At 50.0% G+C, this 17,609-nt stretch overlaps 1 protein-coding gene and 1 pseudogene across 1 annotated transcript in view; one reads left to right on the top strand and one right to left on the bottom strand.

Moving 5' to 3' along the window:
- The window catches only part of SLC12A8 (solute carrier family 12 member 8), a 151,507-nt gene that overhangs the window by 67,490 nt on the left and 66,408 nt on the right, over positions 1-17,609 (top strand). The gene's annotated exons all lie outside the window — the stretch shown is intronic.
- On the bottom strand, positions 4,195-5,099 carry LOC112821677 (ribosome production factor 2 homolog pseudogene; annotated as a pseudogene).

Here is a 17,609-nt window from a genome sequence, read left to right as displayed (position 1 = left end):
AGGACTAGCCTGTGTGGTCACCTTTGGCTCAGACTCCCATCTCTGGTACTGAGATTGTGTCCAGGGAATCAAGGCCACAGGATTCAAGGATATGTTGGTGCAGAAATAAATTCTCATGACCCATATTCTCAAAAGATATAAGCATGGCAGGCACCGAGGGTGTCCTGGATGGTCTAGTACAGAGGCCGGGTTTCATCCGTGGGCTAAGAGGAGCTAGCCAATTTGAAAACTGTGGCTTAAACATCAGAAATTAATTTTCTCACAGTTCTAGAGACCAGAAATCCCAGATTAAGGTTCCAACTGATTTGGTTCCTGATGAACAATGTCTTCCTGGCTTGTAGAGGTCACCTTCTCTCTGTATCATCACATGGCCTTTCTTCTGTGTGTGTGTGTGTGTGTGTGTGTGTGCTTGTGTGTGTGCAGTTTGGAGGGGGAGAGAGGAAGAGAGAGAGAGGTAGGGAGTTTGGGAAAGGGTGTATATGTACTCACTAGCTCTCTGGTGTCTCTTTTGATAAGGACACTAATCCTGTCTGATCAGGGCCCCACCCTTAGGACCTTAATAACCCTAATTACTTCCTTAGAGGCCCGGTCTCCAAATATAGCCATACTAGAGGTTAGGGCTTCAACATATAGATTTGGGGGGGCTAGGTGGGGATACAAATATTCAGTCCATAACAAATAGTATATACTCAATTATAATTCTAATTTATTTTTTAATAAGAATAACATATTTAATTTTAAAATATGAAGTGTAATTATTACAGTCTTTTTTTCTATCTCCCTTTTTCTTACATAATTGGGCTCACACCATATATAGTATTTTTAAAGTTAAGATTAATGTAGCAACATTCAGAAGTCCCAGATGGAATGTAATATAAACATAGGCTTGATGACATGTCTTATCTTGAGGATTTTCTTAGTCTTTCTAGTTAGAAAAGCAAACAGATAAACAAAATAACTAGGAATAACTTTAGAGCCCCACAGGAGTTTTAAAGAGGCAGAAATCGTAAACACTGAGCAAGGTCAATGGGTTTTTCTTTTGAGTAAGGAAGTGGCAGACTCAGAGAGGCTCTTTGAGGGCCCTGCCTGGGGTGGGGGTGGGTGCATACGGTCGGGGATGGGGGGACCACCAGTCAGTCAGGGGCGGCAGCTCAGTCCCAGGCCGTAGCAAACACAGCCTGCTGGGATGGGGGCGGTGGGCTAGAGACAAAGCCCAGATGCAGTTTGGGAAAACAGTTTTGTGATGTCATTCTCTTGTTTCTAAATACCACTTTATTTTTTCCCTCCCCTCCCTCTGCACCCCACCTCCCACTCTGTCTACACTCCACCACCACCACTGTCAGGAACAGACACTCCTGAAATACGAGCAAATAAGATTTATTTTAACCAAGAGACCTTTGATTGGTTTTTTCTCTTATTAGTCTATGATCCAAAATAATAAGCAAAGTTCCCAAGATCCTGCCATAAATATTTGTTCCGCCCCACACCACTGGCCGTGTGAATGCACACACACAGCAGCCTACCCAGGGTCACACGCACCGCTCACCTGGCCGCTTGAGATGCTCTGTTGAAAGCATCCAGGGCAGTGCCTGCCCCACAAACCCAAACACTTCACATCCTCCCATAAATGCTGGCCAGCCCCATCCCTGATTCAGTGACTAAAGCCTTCTCCCTCGGAACTGAACTCATCTGCGTGGTTTTGTGCGTGTGGTATTTTTCGTCTCTCTCACACATCCTCTCCTGGTGACGGTGGGCTCCCTGATCAGGCACCAGGAGAGAAACGGGGGCAGGGCTGGGGTCTCTGCCTGCCCCAGGCCGGCACTGGTGTTCGAGGGGGCCATCACGTGCCTGGGAAAATAAGGTCTGCCTCACAGGTCTCTTTCACCCTGAACACACCTGGTCTAGAGATGTGGAGGGAAAAACTTCCTGTGATACTCCAAGAATTTAAGTCACTTTTCTGAAAAAGTGAAAATATTGGGTTAGGAAGTTTTTTTGTTTTGATTTAGTTTGGGTTTTTTTTTTTTTTTTTTTAAGAGAAAGCCTAATGATAAAGAAAAGTAGTTCATAAACTGTTACCTGCTCTTATTGCTCTCCAACTTATTTCTTTTAGGCCACCAGATTTTTAGGTCATGTGTCTACATCAGTTGGTACATTAGAAATCTTGTACCCTTGCCAGACTTTCTTTACCAAATGGCCCAGATACAATAAATACTTTTTGAAACACTAAGTATATTTCTGCTTGTAAGTAGAGAAAAAAACAAAGTGAAATAATTTATTCAGAAGAGAAAAAAAGTGGTGGGTCCATCCACATTGCTATAGATTTGTTGAATATAAGATATGAAGATAGCATAGTGGACCGAGCAAAGGAATGGTAGCTGATGTTTACTGAGTGCTCCCTGAGGCTCAGGCACTGTGCTGGGCATCTTACCTCTCCTTTCTCCTTGCAGTATCCGTGGGGTCGATGTGCTGTTACTGTCCCTGCCATAAAGATGAGAAAAGTGCAGGTCACACAGCCAGTAAACCGTGGAGCCAGCGCCAGACCTCAGGCTCCATGTCTTTCTTAACCATCCAGCTCGCACTGCTCCTAGCCATGCTATTGACTGAATTATGACACAAGCAGTACCCGCATGGCGTGATGCATCTGAGAAGTTGTTCAGTAGTAGAAAGGGGACTATGGTTGCAGCGTTTGGCACTGGGAGACGTGAGGCCAGGGTCCTCTCAACCACTGCCTGGACTCTGGGCCAGGACCCTGCATCAGTTGCCTCATAATAGAACATGATTTTAGATTCATCGTTTGTTGGAAATCAGTGGGCTCCGCTCTGGTCCCTTCCCAGCCTAAGCCCTCATCTGTTGGAGCACAGAGCTGGTGTCATGGAAGAACACCAACCCAGGGTAGCAGGCGCCACCAGCGATGGGGGGGAGGGACTGTTACCTTCCGTTTCCTCACCTGCAAGACCAAGAGGCTTCTTCCACTCCTGACGCTGGTTCTCCCTGTCATAGCCATCTCACAACTCAGCAGAACTTCCTGTGATGCCGCGTGCCTAACTCCTTGGCCTTCTCTGTGCCCACCAGCTTGTGAAACACGCCCTGAGTGAAAATGTACAAGAGTACGCCAAAAGGTAGAGAGTAGAATTGCAATTGGGCCTTCCTTTGATGTCTGCGAAAATAACACAGATCATCAGAAATAGCAGAAGTGCTGGTGGAGGCCAAGAGAGCTTGGCAGGCAGCTTCAAATCCCCTGTGTTGGGCTCTGAGGGGCGCAGAGCTCACTAGGGAGTCCGGCTGTCAGGGCCCCAAGGACAGGGACGGCACCTGACTGCATTTTCTGTCTAGCATCTTAGGAAGTACCTGGCTGGTGCTCAGTTCCACTTGGCTGCGTGACTGACTGGGAAAGGAACCAGAATAGATCAGGCTCCAGGATGGAGATGGACATAGTTCTAGAAAAGATGAATCAGAGCAGCTGGTGGAAGTGTGGTAGCCATTGTAGGAGAATGAAGCCGATCACATAGATTGTCAGAGCACAGCCTTCAGACAAGTGGAATGGGGGGTGGTGGAAGGGGCACCTGCTTGAGGGACCCGTGCACTGCACACTTACCCCATCCAGCCTCCCTCTGTCTTCCTTTCATCCACCCACCAGGCAGCAGCTATTAAAGCCTACCAGGTGCCAGGAGTCAGGCTCCAGCATCCAGTGGAGGACAAAATAGAAATGGTCCCTGTCCTCAGGAACCATGGAGATGATCAGGGAAGGTCATTGTTAATGGCAAGAAATGTGCTTTTATGATTAGTGCTCCCAGAACCCAGGCTCCTTACTAGCTGTGTGACAGTGGGCACCACTGAGACCCTCTGAGTTTGCTCATATGAAAAATGGAAATAAATGCCTCCTGGGGGGGCATTTTTAAGGATTAGCAATATTATATATCAATTGTGGCTGTGTTTTTCTTTGAGCTTGTGTGTGTGTGTGTGGGGGGGTAGTTCTCCCCCCCCCCCACTGCTTTCAAAAAAATGAGCACTTCCTGAATATCATGGAGAACAGCTTTTTGGTTTTATTATTATTATTATTATTATTTACCATGCTATAAAAATATTTAATAAAATCTTGTAAGAAACTTAGAAATAACTGATGATTGATAATTCTCTTAAGTAAACAGACTACAGTAACATTATAGTCACTGGCTAAGTTCCTTCAGTTTTCTTTTAATTCTCTTTGATTTTTTTCTCTTGGTCTTCTGTTATCCTTTCTGTAGGTTGCTGCCTCAACCCCTTCATTTTCCTGGTTTGTACTTTGCTTAGGTCTTGCTTCTGCATATGAATTCTTCCATAAGTTGTATCAAAAGTATCATGGGAGACATTTTTCTTCTTCTTCGGCCTGAGCGCTTTTGGCATTTTCATAGATAGTTTATAAAGATCATCTGATGCCAGATGTGCCCTCCTCAGAACCAGATCCAATGAGAGCCCCATCTCTTCCAATTCAATCCTTGGTGTTCTACAACCAGAGTTCTTCAACAGCAACTTATAGCTTCGAAAGTAAATCTTCCCATTCGATGCAGTGAAGTACAGAACATACTCTAAACCAGCCAGGTGGATATTTGTTACTGTGGGGCCTCTGAAGAAATCAATAAGAAGACTTTTTAGCCTTCTGTAGTCTTCTGTTACATCTAAATCATCACCAGCAAATATTAACATGGGTTTTGTTCCCTCGGGACATTTACTATTCTTAATATCTTTTAGAGAGACAAACTTCTCGATACTCAATTCAATCATATCCAGCACATGGTAGTCATACATACGACCTATTACTAGATTATTTGGCTGCTTATTATGGGAGTCAAACAGAAATAAAGAACAATCTGACTTCTTTGAAAAGAATTGCAATGATGCCTGATCCTCAAATGGTCTTGTAATGTTTTTCTTTTTATACAGAACGGTTTTTTCAGTGCATACACATCTTTAAGTACTTGTGTCACCACTGAATTTGCATTTCCCCCTTTAATCAGCATAGCATTTTTAATATTTTCACTGAGTTTCGGTTCTCTCTTCTCAAGGAATCTCTTCGCTCTTTCCGTTTTCGGCTTTACAACTCGATGATCCAAAGTGTCCATGGCTACCACAACGCAAATCCCGGGAACGCTCCTGCACGGTGCGCTTCCGCGAGATAGGCCAGTGTTCCAGAACCTGGTTTTATTATTTTGATGATGATTTCTTCCATTAAACTTCTTCCTGTTCCTCATAAGCTGGCAGAAAATGCTAGATTTCTTAAAGTACAACACCTTAAATTCCTGATTGTAAGAAGTCATTAGAAACATTCAAAAGTAGGGGCACCTGGGTGGCTTAGTCGGTTAATCGTCCAACTCTTGATTTCAGCTCAGGTCATGATCTCAGGGTCATGGGATCGAGCCCCATGTCGGACTCTGTGCTCGGCACGGAGTCTGCTTGAGACTCTCTCTTCCTCTCCCTCTTCCCCTCCCCTGCTCTTTCTTCTCTCTCTAGCTCTAAAATAAATAAATGTTCTTTTAAAACATTCAAAAGTAAATAAAATAGTAGATTCAAGCAGGAGATCTGTCACTGCCGTCCAAATGAAGACCATTTTAAAATTAAACATGCCAGGGGCACCTGGGTGGCTCAGATGGTTAAGCGTCTGCCTTTGGCTCAGGTCATGATCCCAGGGTCCTGGGATCGAGTCCCGCATCGGGCTCCCTGCTAGGCGGGGAGCCTGCTTCTCCCTCTGCCTCTGCCTCTCTCTCTCTCTCTCTCTCTCTGACTCTCATGAATAAATAAATAAAACATTTAAAAACATATTAAAATAAAAAAATTAACCTTAAAAAAAATTAAACATGCCAAATGTGATCATTATAGGAATAGTTCTGCATGATACCGTCTTAAGTTCCTGAAGTCATAAAGGAACTTTAGTCATAGCCTAACATAAACAATAGCAACCAAACAAACCCTATTTTTCTATTTTTTTTCCTCAATTTTCTATTTTAGGTCAGAGGAGAATCACTTTCATGTGCCACAGTGACTCAGGTGGGAGCCACTTTTCAGACCCTTCTCCCCTGGCAATGACTCCAAATCCCCAGTTCCTACTGTGTGGGCAAAGGTGTGCAACAAGTGTTGGGAAGGGGACCCTGCAAGCCTGGGTTCCAGCCCTGGCCCTGTCACACCCTTGCTCTGTGACCTTGGGCAAGTCACCTGTCTGTACTTCAGGAAAAAAGAGGATAACGATACCCGCCTCATGGCTCGCTTCAGGGTTGCACGAGGTGATAAACCTTATTTCCTCCCTTTTGAAACACCATCCATTTTGAGACACACCAACTTTTCAGGTGGAAAAACCCATCCCATTAAGTCTACATGTTGATTATAAGGCATCCAAGTTTCAGGAAATCAAAATGAAAAAAGAAAACCACAATCACATTGAGGAAATACAATAGAAAGGTGTGCCTTGCCATTAGGGGGATTCTAGACATGCATAAGGTGGTCTTACTGGTGTGGACGTGCTCTCCGAGGTGGGGAGCAGCGGCGTGTTGTACGGGAAGGAAGCGCCCCGTCCCTGCCACTCTGTCCGGCTGTCTGAAATTCGGCTGTGTTTTCAGCATTTCTCTTGGTGCCCCCCTCCCCCCACCCCCTCAATCAGATGCCAAGCCCAGTGTGGATCAGCTTGGGCACATTGTGGCTTCCTTCCTATGTGGAAGTTCCACCTTGTAGACCCTCAGAAAATATGTCGGCATTCTCTTCTGGACCCAGCCAGCCGTCTCTCCCCCCGTATGAGTTTCTCTGACACTGACCTGGTGCCTCCCAGCCATTTTCATGTCACTGCACAGCCAGAAAATGATAATATTTGTCTAGTTCTCCCGGGTAAGGGGAGGGGCAGTCAGGCCAAGAAGCCAAAATCTTCACCATCTGGAACCCATTTGGGGCATCCCAGCGGGGCTCACCTTCTCTAGTTAGTTTCCACCATGGAAAAGAAGGCAGAGGAGGAGGAGGAGGAAAAGAAAAAGAGAGAAGAAGGAAACTCTGGTAGTGTTCACTGTTTTGTTTTTTTGCTGGAGGATTTTTAAGGGCATTTTCGTTTTTCAAAGCATTTTTACAATAATTGTCTTGTGTAAGGGTCTTATATCTTGATCCGCATCCCCTTGGGCCTGTGGGTACCATGAGCAAACAAGTTTCCACACCTGTTTGTGTGTCAGAACAACTAGGGAAACTTGTAATTGGTACAAATATATATTTCTTAGTAGCCTGAGGCCTGAGAATCTGAATTGTAAGAAGTACTCTGGGTGATTCCTTTGTGCCAACAGATCTAGGAACCTCTGCCTTAAGCCCTTGGAGAGGTAATGGCACAATACCTTTTATATCCTGCCTTGTTTGTATCCTTTCTCACCCTGTGATGCTGCATTGTTTATATCTTTTCTGATGCAGTGATCCAAACCTAGTCACATAGTACGTTCCCTTGCATATATGCCTTGTCCTGCCCTGATATGCGAGGAGGACCCTACATTGAGCAGGGAATCTGCTCATCTGCTGGCCCAGAAGCTCAGCCTCCCAGGCTTGCAATTTTCTACAAGAACATTGTGTCTCAGAGTTTGGTTTAGGGACTGCCTGCTTCAGAATCACCTAGAAGCTCATTAGAAGAACAGTCTGAATCAGACTACCAAATTTCAGACTAGTAATTGGTTATTTTATTTTACTTATTTTTCTAGAAGATTTTATTTGTTTGTCAGAGAAAGAGAGCGTGCACAAGCAGGGGAAGCTACAGGCAGAGGGAGAAGCAGGCTCCGTGCTGAGCGAGGAGGCCTACGTGGGGCTCCATCCCAGGACCCTGGGATCATGACACGAGCCGAAGGCAGACACTCAACCCACTGAGCTACCCAGGCGTCCCAGTAATCTGTATTTTAAGCCAGCACAATGGTAATCTTTAATGCATATTCAGATCTGGGACCTACTGCATATGGGCGATTCACTATAATCCCACTGATCTATAAAGGGTTAATTTCCAGGTCAGTACAGACATTGTTACCTGGATCAAAGGCAGACTTTTTACTGCATTAATAACTATTGAAGACACACAGCTGGTCCCTTAAGTTAACCAACCTTCTTCTGGGACCACTGTGGGGCTAGTAACCAAGGAAGGATGTTGAGGTGGTCCATAACAGCTTGATGTGATGGCTTGAACACACGTAAGATTCAGCACATCCTGCCCTGGTTTGAACTTCATCTGGTAGTTGGGGTGTTTTTGCTCTGGCCATTGTGGGCCTCCCAATCAGAGTGGAACCTTTAGAGGAAGCAGGCTGTAACTTAGGATCCATGAGCCCCTGAAACTGCATGCAAAATCTGACATGAAAGAGTGTATTTTTCTAGGAGAGGGTCCAGAACTATTGCCAGATTCTCAACGGCATAGTTAACCCAGAAGCAGGGAAGATTAAGAATTCAAACAGGGGAATTTTTAAAGATTAGGACTGTGGAGAATTGTAAACAAAGGCTCCTGTCCCGGGAAGGATTTCTGAACTTCAGCACTCAGAGCCAACAGCGAGTTGTGACCTCCAGCATTCCTTACCTGGCTTCTCTCCTCTCTCCATCCTGGCTCATTCCTCCTTTCAGGTTTGTCTCTCTCTCGTTTTTCCTCCCCACCTTGAACTTGCTGCCCCATCTGGACGGGGTGCCATCCCTCCTCCTATCCGGTCCTTCCACCCTCCTCTGCCTTGCTGCCCTAATTAAGAAACAGAGCTCGTTCTTTGATTTGTTCTACCTATGGAATAACATTGCGTGTTGGTGGTTCTTGTTTTTTAAAATGGGATGAGTTGAACATTTAAGATTTCTCTGGGAGAGGGAGAAAATGATACCTTAGGTACCCGGATTTCCTGGCTTTTTGGATCTAACCCTTGATAGGTTTTCTGTGGGCAGAGGTCCTCACTCATCCTTGGCTGGAGGGAGGGCAGGAACAGGCACGCCCCAGGCCTTCCTCTTGTTCTGAGTTTGACTCTGATGAAGAAAGAGTGACTGGCCAGACTCCTAGGCCCGCCGGCTCTGAGGCCCTCCCGCTAGCTGGGATTATTTTCATTTGCCGGCTTTGGTTATGGAAGGCAGAAAAGCAACCCTTAGGCTGAGGAGGCCGTGGGGACACAGTCAAGGCTGCAGAAGGAAGTGAGAGCTAACACTGTCCGTTTCTACCCCTGTGTCTGCTCCAGCTCTGTGAGCAGGAGGGGGTCTGGGCTGCTGGGCTCCCTGGCCAGTGTTCTGGGGATAAATGCCTGAAGCATGAAATCACTGGCTTGGGAGGGCCCTTTCACACTGCTAGGCCTGCCTGCCTCAGCCTTGAACAGCTGGGAGTTCCAAGGAAGTGGATGGTGACACCCTGAGGGATGGGCGCGCGCACACACACGCACACACACACACACGCACACACACACACATATCCTGCCTGTGCCCCAGCTCCTCTCCCTGCACACGGAAGGAGTCCTCTGGCTGTGGGGAGTGGGCAGAAGACCTTCCTTGCTTCTGTAGGAGGGCTGATAATGGCACTTCCTGACCCAAGCATTTTGGGGGCACCTACTGGGTTGAGAGGCATTGCAGTGGGTCTTTGAGAGACATGAAGTCAGGGAACCATGCCCTCAAGTCCCTCACATTTGGGTGGGGAACGAGGCGACCACCTATAGACACAGAACCAGATAGACAGTCCCAGGCTGAGGGTAGGCGGTGTAGAGAGGACCAGCTGAAAGCCGGGCTCCCTGCATTGGGCCTGCCTCTGTGGCCTGAGGAGCCTCTGGATGCTGCTCGGAGGGGAGTGTGGAGTTTGCCACAGGAGGAGTTGGCTGCCTCGTGGGGGCTGGCAGGAGAGGAAGCCCCAAATCAGACATTTGGAGGTTATAGAATGGGGACCTGGGCGAGCCTCCCCTTTTACCCTCACTCTGGTCCTGGTGACGTCAGGGCTAGAAGTTTCTGAGCTCGTGGCAGAAGTGGCCCCAGGCCTGCTTATCATCTAACTGATTTGTCACTCCGGCACTTAATGCTCACTGGGGGCCGGACCATGCCCGTTCATATTCAGGGACTGTTTCTGAAGAAATAGTGAGCCGTCTGCCACCACGTTAGCCCAACCCCAGCACACCGGTGCTCAGGCCAGCACTGGGCAATGGGGCAGCCCCTAAAACACCTCCCTAGGGATTGCATTTGTCAACGAATTTCTAGGCCCTGTAGAGTGGACAAATGGCTGTAACTGCTGGCCCAGTTTGAAACACTTACAACAGTTGTCAGAGCCATGGCTTTGGAATCAGATTCCAGCTAGCCTGTAACCAGTGGCACGGACTTTCTGACTACTGGCTTCATTTCTGAAGAGCAGGTAATAAGGACTGCCTTGCTGGATTGTCCAAGCATAAAATCCCGATAATGCACAAGTTTGGTAGCTGGCACCAAGTGGGTGCTCAATACATTATCATTATCATTGTTTATCCTGGAAGCATAGGTCCCTGAGGGCCCTTGGGTTATATACTTCAAGACTCCAAGCTTCTCAAGCTTCAAGATCTGGGAATCTTGTTAAAATGAAGATTCTGATTCTGCAAGTTTAGGGGTGGGGAGGGGAGAGGAGGGAGCTGAGATTCAGCATTTCTTTTTTTTTTTTTTTAAGACTCTATTTATTTATTTGACAGAGAGAGACATAGCGAGAGCAGGAACACAAGCAGGGGGAGTGGGAGAGGGAGAAGCAGGCTTCCCGCCGAGCAGGGAGCCCGATGTGGGGACTCGATCCCAGGACCCTGAGATCATGACCCGAGCTGAAGGCAGACGCTTAGAGACTGAGCCACCCAGGCGCCCCAGATTCAGCATTTCTAACAGGCTCCCCCGTGATGCTGATGGCACTGACCTGGTCCTGCCTAGAGGAGTGTCCTCCTTCCTCCTTCCTCTTTGCTCTCTGCCCTCTGGTGCCTCCCCTGCCCCCTGAGGCAGCCAGCCATCAGAAGACTCCCTGCACTCTATTGAAAACTACTCTCAGACAACAGGCATGAGCTGGGACTGGCCCAGGCTGGACAGTGTTGCGCCCGTTCCCACTGAGCACCCACAGTTGTGGCATCCGTCTGGGGACGAGGAGAGGATTCTGAGAGAGGAGGGAACTTGTCTCTGACTTAGAGGAGCTCCTAATCTGTTGGATTCGCATAGAAACACACCTTGCTGTCCATGAGACCCCTGCAGAAAGGCATGCAAAGGCTCACAAAGGAACACGCAGGATGAGGAACCTGCCATAAAGTAACACACTGGAACCAAACTGCATCCTCTCTGGGGCTCCTGCGGCCTGGGAAGGGGGCAGGGACCCTGTCCTGCTTGCCCTTCTCAGAGCCAGCAGGCTGAGGTGTCGAGAGCAGAGCACCCTGGGGAGGGGTGGCCATAGCACGCGCACTGGCTGGGGGCAGCCCAGGTTAAAAGGCATATTCATCCAAGGCTAGCTCTCATTAAGTGAGACTTGTGTTAAACGCTGTTCCCGGGCCTTGGGTCTTAGTGACCATGCAATTCCTGAAAGTGGGATCATGTGCTAAAAGCAAGGCTGGGACAACAGTGCACCGGACTTTGCTGACGTTTTTGGTTGGAGTTGGGCGTGGTTGGTATTGAGAAACTGCATTCTGTGCTTCTTGACAGCTTTGCCTCCAATCCTCCCCCATCACCCGGTCCCCCAGTCCTACTCACCACCCCTGAATAAAACTCCATAGATTCTAGCTTCAGCAAAGGGAGCCCTGGTTTCTGCCTAAACTCCTGAGAACACGGTGCTTTCTCCCAAAATCCGCCCATAGGAATGGTGATCAGATGGCTCAGTGGTGGGTTCCCACTAGGTGAGAGTTGGAGCTTCCATCCTTATGCCAGAGGAGCCTATGGCTAGGAATGGTCCGAATCTGGGGCTTTGCTCCTTACTTTCTGATCAGCTTCAGCCAGGAAGCTCCCTTTATTCTCTATTCCGCATTTGCAAAGCCGAGAGGAGCCCCGGCAGAAACAAGGATGCAGGGGTGATCCCTGCACGGGGCGCTGTAGAGACAAATGACTTGCTTATTTTTCTTTCTGGTAAAACATATATGACATAAAATTTGCCATTTTAACCATCTTTTAAATGTACAGTACAGTGGCATTTATTACATTCCTCACTTTGTACCACCATGCTGACTATCCGCTTCTAACACAATTTCGTCACCCCAAACAGAAACTGTATCCATTAAGCAATAACTCCCCGTCCCTCCCCCATAGTCCCTGGTAACCTCTATTCTATTTCTGTCTTTATGAATTTGCCTATTCTAGATATTTCATATGAGCGGAATCATACCGTATTTGTCCTTTTGTGTTTTTTTTCGCTTAACATAGTGTTTTTGAGGTTCATCCATGTTGTAGCCTGTGTCAGCACTTCATTCCTTTGTATGGGTGAATAATATTCTGTTGTATGGATATACCACATTGTGTTTATCCATTCATCTGTTCATGGGCATTTGGGTTGTTTCCATTGTTAATTTTTTTAAAGATTTTATTTACTTATTTGAGAGAGAGAGGAAGAGAGAGACAGAGAGAGAGAGAGAGAGCACGAGTGGGAGGAGGGAAAGAGGGAAAGGGAGAAGCAGGCTCCCCGCTTGGGGCTCGATCCCAGGACCCTGAGATCATGACCTGAGCTGAAGTCAGATGCTTAACTGACTGAGCCACCCAGGGGTGCCCCTCCATTGTTAATTACTAATATTTTATAGTTCTTGTAGGTTCCCTGGGTCCAGACAATGGAGACACACCAGGAAATAAGAGTTCTTGTCCACACTTGGCAGGTAGCCAGGCAGGGACAACAGAGATGAGTGCCATCACAGGACCTGGGGGTACTGACAAGACACGCTGGATGGGGGCTTGGCCACACTGGGTTCTGTCTTGCCTGATCAGCTGCCGACTGTGTGGGGTTCTCCTTTTTCAGGCCTCAGCTTTCCCATCTGTAAAATGGATTTGAGGCTAAAGACCCCTGTGGCACTATGATGCTGAATCTTCGCTATGGAATTCTAGGAGACCATCTCTATTTCTTTCTTGGGTAGGGCTTGTGGCAGGGAAGAAGTTCCTGTGGCTACAGAAGTCGGGGGAGGAAGGGGTGCCTGGGAATTTGAATATTTCCAGCATAGTGCCTGGCAGGAGGGTGGCCTTGCTTACATAACTGTGATTGCCTTGCTGTCTGCCCCCTGCAGGGGGCACCTTAACGTCCTTCCCCCTTCTCAGTCGCCTGCCTGGAGAGGGTGTCCAGGCAAGACTAGGGAAGGGGAATGACTCCTAGGTCAGAACTCCTGACCACCACAGGGGGCTAGAGCTGTATAGGGGCAGCCCCCATGGGGGACTACTAGTTGGGTTAGGATTATTTGGGGGGCCTGGGGGCCCGGAGTTTAAGTAGGATGGTAATTGGGATGCCAGAAGCCAGGACAGCCAGAAGGAGTAAGTGGTGGCTGGGTGGAACCCAGAGCCAGGGTGGAGATTTCCTGTCAAAACAGCCACTTATCCTGGCCAGAGAGTGCATTCCTTTACCCGAGGAGATAAGAAGGTCCTGTTTTCCTCTCAGGGTTCCTTTGAGCCGCGGGCTGCTTTGGGCAGGCTGTTGGAGGCTCTGTGAGCTGGGGTCTGGTAGGACTTCTGTAGACCCCTCGGTCGGGCCTCTGCCCGAGCAGCTCGCACTCCTGGCTCCCCTCCCAGACTCCCTGCATCCTTGGGCGAGCACCGACCGCAGCAGTGGCAGCCAAGCGTTCAGTCCGGTCTCCTCTGTGCTTTGACTTCTTTACCTGAAGAATACACCTATTTTGTAGGGTTGTTGTGAGCTAATATACCTGACGGGCTTGGAACAGTGACTGGCACAAAGCCCTGTTCCGTGTGTGGCAGTCACTCTTATTATCCCAAGCTGCCTCTTTGTTTCCTGGGCCCAGGTGAGCCTCAGTTCCCACCCAAGTCAGGGCCCTGTCACGTTCTGGGCATTTAACAGTTCTTTTCTCTGTAGGTATCGCCAGGCAAAAATCTCGTATCTCAGCTTGCGGACCCCAAAGGCCATTATAAGAAAAGGTTCATTAAGCGTGCAAAATAGAACCATGTCAGCAGATGGAACAGTTTCTTGGGTATTAGAAATCATCTCTCGTCAAGAAAGGGCTCATCCTCACTTTCCCAAGGGAGGAATCCTTCGCTCAGAAAGAGCCTCTGAACTGTCCCTTGTAGATTGTAGGGGTTGGCAGAAGCCTCTCTGGTTACGGGAAACTTTCAACCACCCCCTTCCAAGGGGGCCACCCTGACACCCCCTCCACTCCAGCCCTGGGGGCTTTCCAGCTGTTCAGCCAGCCAGTCATCCCTGAGGGTGGAGGCCTTCCCCAGGGGCCTGGAGGCTCCAGGCTGCTCCGCCCAGTGCCCTCTGGGGCAGGCACAGCCCTACTTCAGACTTCCCTTCTGGCTACTGCTAGAGTGCCTAGCCCTCCCTCTGTGTACTTTCTCTCAGGGTGGGGGCCGGGGAGCTGGAAACCCTGCTCACATCCTCTCCCCACCCTGTCTTCAGAGTACCAAACTCCGAAGAGGCTGGAGCCAGAGAGGAGGCTGCGGTGTGGGGCAGGCCACCAGCTGGCCGCGCAGAACTCCTGTGGGGAAGGAAGCCTGCCCTGGGTGGGTGCCTCAGGAGACTCTTCCAAACCTATCATCATTTCCCTTCCATCTCTCCAGTCCGTGGTCAGTACAGTCCAAATCGATACGGCCTGACCGAGTTCAAGTTCAACACGCTTCTATGGAGTCCCTCTAATGGATGGGGGTTGTTGTGACTCAGTTCAATGGGATAGCCCTGCCGGCTGGGCGTCAGTGCTGTGTGGGCTCCGGCTGGACTCCGAGCGAGGGCTGCCGTGCCACTGGCCGCTCTCAGGCTTTGCGGAGCTGGCTGGCAACTCTGAGCTCCGGGTCCCTCAGTTGTTGAATGGGTCAGTGCCTTGGACCCTGAAGGTTCATTATCTGCATGAGTGGAGGGCACCGAAGACACTGTAAGAACAGAAGACCTAGTGGCAGTCCTTGTAATTCATAGTTGCTCGGTCTCATCAGCATATCACGAAATGTGGCGGCCAGCTCATCCCCCAGTTCTGCGTGTTGTGTCACAGCCACAGGGAAGGGAAGGGGTAGCAGCGGGTTCGGGGGTGGTGCTGACATGTTCTAGAAGCCAGTTTGGGATTTTACGTCTGCCGCTGGAAATCAATGGTGTCACTGGAGGCTGGGTGCTGAGTGTTAAGAATGGGCTTCTGGCTGGGCCACTTTCAGAATTAGAAGGGCTCTGAAACATCACCTGGTCCCCTGCACCTGTGCCATACCTGGGTGCTCAGGAGGGATGCAGAGCCTTGGGCTCATCCCAGATTGACAGTCAGAATTTGCATTTCAAAAGGAAAAGGGACTCACCTTCAGTCCCCCAGGAACCAGGGCACCCACACCTGTGTCCAGACTCTAGTTCCTGACACCACCCTCCCCTCCTCCCCAGAGATCTTCAGGTTGCTCATGCCAGGAAGGGGCCCCTGTGCTCCACCCAAGGCAGGAGGACAAGAGCCTGGCTTCTCCCAAATCCATGTTCTCTGGGCTCAGGTCGACTGCCCCCATCCCCACCCCCCCTTTCACAGCTCCCAGGAGCTAAGGGCACGGCGCAGAGGAGAGAAAACTCCACCGGCCAATGCAAACAGCTAGAGGCGTGCGGAGTGAGCTGCCCATGTTTGTCCGCCTTAGAGCATCTGTGGTTGGGCAGTGTCTGAGTAAGTTGAGGGGGGCTGCTGCTTGGGCAGGAGCTCCATGGGGACTTAGTGGCCAGATGGGTCCTGGACCCTCTCCTTCTTCCCCTTTTCACTGACCTCTCCTTGTCAGGCCATTTCAGGCCTGTTTCCTCCCTCAAGCTACAGATCTCTGTCCCCATGCCACGACGTCTCAGAGTGGTCCCGGCAGGGCAGACCCTTAGGGCACCATTCCAGCACCACCACCCTGGGGGACCTGAGGAGGGGCGTGTGTGCAGCACGATGTTGGGCCCCTGGGAGAGGCACCCAGTTCATGATTCCCTTGCTGCATGCCCTACTGTACTTCCTCCTTGTCTGGGGATCCTCAGCCTGTTCCTCTCTTCTTGGCCTGGTCCCGGTCCCTCCCCCACGGCGCTGTTTTGGTGTGTGTCCCTTCCCAGAACCTCGGCCTCTCCTTTCCTTTTCCTTGCAGAGTTGCTCTTCCTGTGATCCCTCAGGCCCCAGCCCGCCCTCTGGGGCCCTCGCTGCCTTCCTCTCTCCCAGGCCCTTCCTCCGCTCTTTCTATTCCTGGTTGGACCAGCCTCTCCCATTGTCCATTCCCAGGAAAGGGCTGTCTCGCTGGTCCAGGGGTGAGGGACTCGGGCCAAGAAGAAAGCCAGCACCGGAAGCCCCTGCCCGCCCCGGAGCTCGGCTCCCAGCAAGGTGCCCCCACACCAACCCTATTGCCAGTGTCATTTTTAGAAATCTCACTTTCTAAGTTAGTCAGCAGTAGCAATCTGACACCCACATGTGGGGGCTGATGACTTTCCAACTGCCTCTTGTAACTTCAGCAGACCCGGGGGCGGGGTGGGGGGAGCCGCAGGTGCCACAGAGAGCTTCCCGGAAGCCACCTGACCGGTGACCAGGGCTGACTGCCTTTGGCCAGGGCAAGGTGGTTAGGGTCCCACGAGGACTCTCTGAGAGCAGACAGTGGACCCTGCGGAACACCCGGAGAAGCCGTGTTCCCCAGATTCAGGAAAGAAAGTCCAAGCCTTTCTGCAGACAGACCTTCAAGTATCTTCCCTCTGCCTGTTCTTGCCTGGCTTTTGTCTTGATTTGTTTTCTCTCTCTTATGTCTCCCCACTCCACCCCCACCCCATGTTTGTTTTTCCTAAAAGCACATAGCTCAAATGGGGCTAAAGTATTTTTGGTAAATACAGAAACAGATGTTTGGGTCAAACCCAGATATGTCCACATGTGGCGGGTGCAGGCACAGGGCATCCCAGGCCTTTCAGGGTTGGAAGATGTCAGCTCAGAAGGCCCCATACTGGCTCCCTGTTGTACCCACGGAGGAGCTGAGTGGTTCGCAGGGGCAAAGACACAAGCAGTAGGGATCTCTGGGGAAACAGCTCAGGATAAATTACAGAGAGACAGCATGGTAGTTGGAAAATTTTGAATTCAGACAGATGTGGAGGCCAGGCTAGGCTCTCTCTGCTCTGAGCTCTGCAAGCCTCCTCCGGTCATACACCCCTAGGTGCGTGTGGCATGCCACAGGGGAGGCCCCCTGTCAGCCTCCTGCAGGAGAGGGGGGGATGCCGTGAGCTCTGTGGGTGTCTCCTGGGCTTGATGAGGACCTGTGTTGCATGCTTTGGCACCCCCCCCCGAGATGTCCCCAGAAGAGTTTGTCCCACAGGTCACAGGCCTGCCCAGGACCAAGGCCGGCCCCCTCTGTGGGGGAGGGCAGTGCCAGGGACCTGGGGACTGGCCTCCTGGAAGAGAGGCAGTGGCCGTAATATAGGCAGGTCCGGCTGTGTGACTTCGGACAAGATTCTTCACCTTCCTGAGCCCGGTGTCCTTCACTCTGATCTTGTAGTGTAGCTATGAGGATCAAGGATGACATTGTAAAGGACTTAGTGCCCAGGAACAGGCGCG

The sequence above is a fragment of the Callorhinus ursinus genome, unplaced genomic scaffold (genome assembly GCF_003265705.2).
Source record: "Callorhinus ursinus isolate GAN/ISIS: 27379988/994484 unplaced genomic scaffold, GSC_fseal_2.0 scaffold1, whole genome shotgun sequence".
Lineage (NCBI taxonomy): Eukaryota > Metazoa > Chordata > Mammalia > Carnivora > Otariidae > Callorhinus > Callorhinus ursinus.
This window is presented reverse-complemented; position numbering and strand designations above follow the sequence as displayed.